This window comes from Grammomys surdaster, unplaced genomic scaffold (assembly GCF_004785775.1).
Source record: "Grammomys surdaster isolate TR1022 unplaced genomic scaffold, NIH_TR_1.0 174, whole genome shotgun sequence".
Lineage (NCBI taxonomy): Eukaryota > Metazoa > Chordata > Mammalia > Rodentia > Muridae > Grammomys > Grammomys surdaster.
Window position 1 is genome coordinate 21,391,298 of NW_021604622.1, and position 2,032 is coordinate 21,393,329.

General features: G+C 46.9%; 1 pseudogene; it reads left to right on the forward strand.

Moving 5' to 3' along the window:
- Window positions 1-873: 873 nt before the first annotated feature.
- On the forward strand, window positions 874-1,395 carry LOC114621304 (annotated as a pseudogene).
- Window positions 1,396-2,032: the final 637 nt, after the last annotated feature.

The following is a 2,032-nucleotide window of genomic DNA, read 5'->3' on the forward strand; positions in this document are numbered from 1 at the left end:
CTTCAGTTTCTTAATTTGTCAAATGAGAGTAGCTGCATTTTCAACAGCGTACGGTTGTTCTGAGGCTTAGTTTGATAGCTAGTACACGTGATTGTTGGATATAATCTCCCTAGAACAGGGGAAGTTCAATGAATACTGGTGGTTACTATCACTCAACGGTGTAACCCTCCCCTCTTCTACTCTAACAGTTTCTCCTCCAGATCCTCGTCACTTCCTGCAATGACCTTCGACTCTCTCTTAGAATTAAAACTCTTAGAGGTGAATGTATCAGCTTATCCAACCCCCCGATTTTGCAAATACTAACTAGAAAGACTTAAGAAGAGAGATGTCACCTTTCTGGTCACACAGTTCCAAATGGAGTTTTCAGCACCTTGGAGGCTTAATTACGTCTACGTGTGATTCATGAACTACTGGGCATTTGAATTCTTTAATGGCTATATTTGAGAAAGGAACCCATGTTGTGCCTATTGATAGAGTGAGTCTGATGATCAGGGAGTGGGGGTAATGGCTTGTTGGTAGAGATTTCTTCAAGCACCTCTGGAACTGCACCTCATCATAGGGTGATGAGCTTCTACGACGACTAAAACTAGGCAAGGAGCGGAGAATAGGGAAGATAATGAGCTTCACGAAGCCCAGTGTCCTGGGTGCAGAGACAGAGGAAGGCATGAAGGAGATCAGAAGCTGCTGGTCAATAAAACTCCATGTATTAGGAGGTAAGTACATGTGGCTGTGAGATCGCTTTGTGCAAACAGAGCCAGCCACCCCTGTTCTTCTACAGCCTGCAGCTAGCATTAGCCTTCCAAGAGTTGGCGGGCACCACTTAACAGTCAACTTCTCTTTCCAGCCTCTACCTTGGACCCTTCAGCAGCCTCCATGTTGATGCCTAAGACTCAGATTGGCATCTATGAACTCCTTTTTAATGAAGGAGTAATGGTTGCCAAAAAAGATGTCCACATGCCCAAACATCCCGAGCTGGTAGACAAGAATGTGCCCAACTTTGATGTAACGAAGGCCATGCAGTCTCCCAAGTCTTGAGGCTACATGAAGGAGCAGTTTGCCTGGAGACATTTCTACTGGTACCTTACAAATGAGGACATCCAGCATCTCTGAGATTACCTGCACCTACCTCCAGAGATCATGTCCGCCACCCTGCTCCTGAGACTAGAGGGCCTCAGCCCAAAGGTCCAGAGCGTGTGAGTGCGACCTGCAAGATTCCCAACAGGGGAGGCAGGCAGAGACACCTACAGAAGGAGTGCTGTCCTCCCTGGAGCTGACAAGAAAGCTGAGGCTGGGGCTGGCTCAGCAACTGAATTCCAGTTTAGAGGCAGCTTTGGTTGTAGAGTGATCAGCCATCTCGGTGAAGCTGCAGATTGTGTTGTATTGAGTAGACTTTAGAGAAAAAAAAAAAAAGTAAGCTTCAGGAGGGAGCAGAGTCGCTGGTGGGTGTGCTCCGCACAAAATGGGCATACTGAGCTCTGCAGGAGGGGCACACATCTGTGAGTCTCCTGGAATTTCTCCAAGTACTTTGGAGCCAAGGGCTACTTAGCAAGGATTTAGGATACTGCATACTGTAGTAGTGACTTAGCTAGCCAGTAAACACTGAATATTCATGATCATGCAATGTCATTTGTCTCCCTGGGTGCCTTGGGTTGGGGGAAATCTGAGAAAGGACAGCAGGTCAACGGAATGCAGGCTTCTGTTTTGCAGACAAGAGGGCTGTCCCTCTGCACCTGTTCACAGTTTAGGTCGCCCTTCCTCTCTCTGCAAGTCTGATGAGCCTCCTGAAGGGCTCCAAAAATGTTAATTAACACCTAACCCTTAAGAAGAACCTTCAGAGCCCTTAGTGTGGCATTAAGGATCCATTTGTTAATGTCCCAAGCCTCAGTCTCCTGGGGGTTTCAGTTTAGATTGATTGATTGGATGAAGAAAAGCATTTGGGGGTGAATCCGAGGCCATGCGTCTGATAGATGTTTGCAATTAGAGTGTGACATGCTCCACTCAGGCTTCTGTATTTGAACACTTGGTCTAAAAT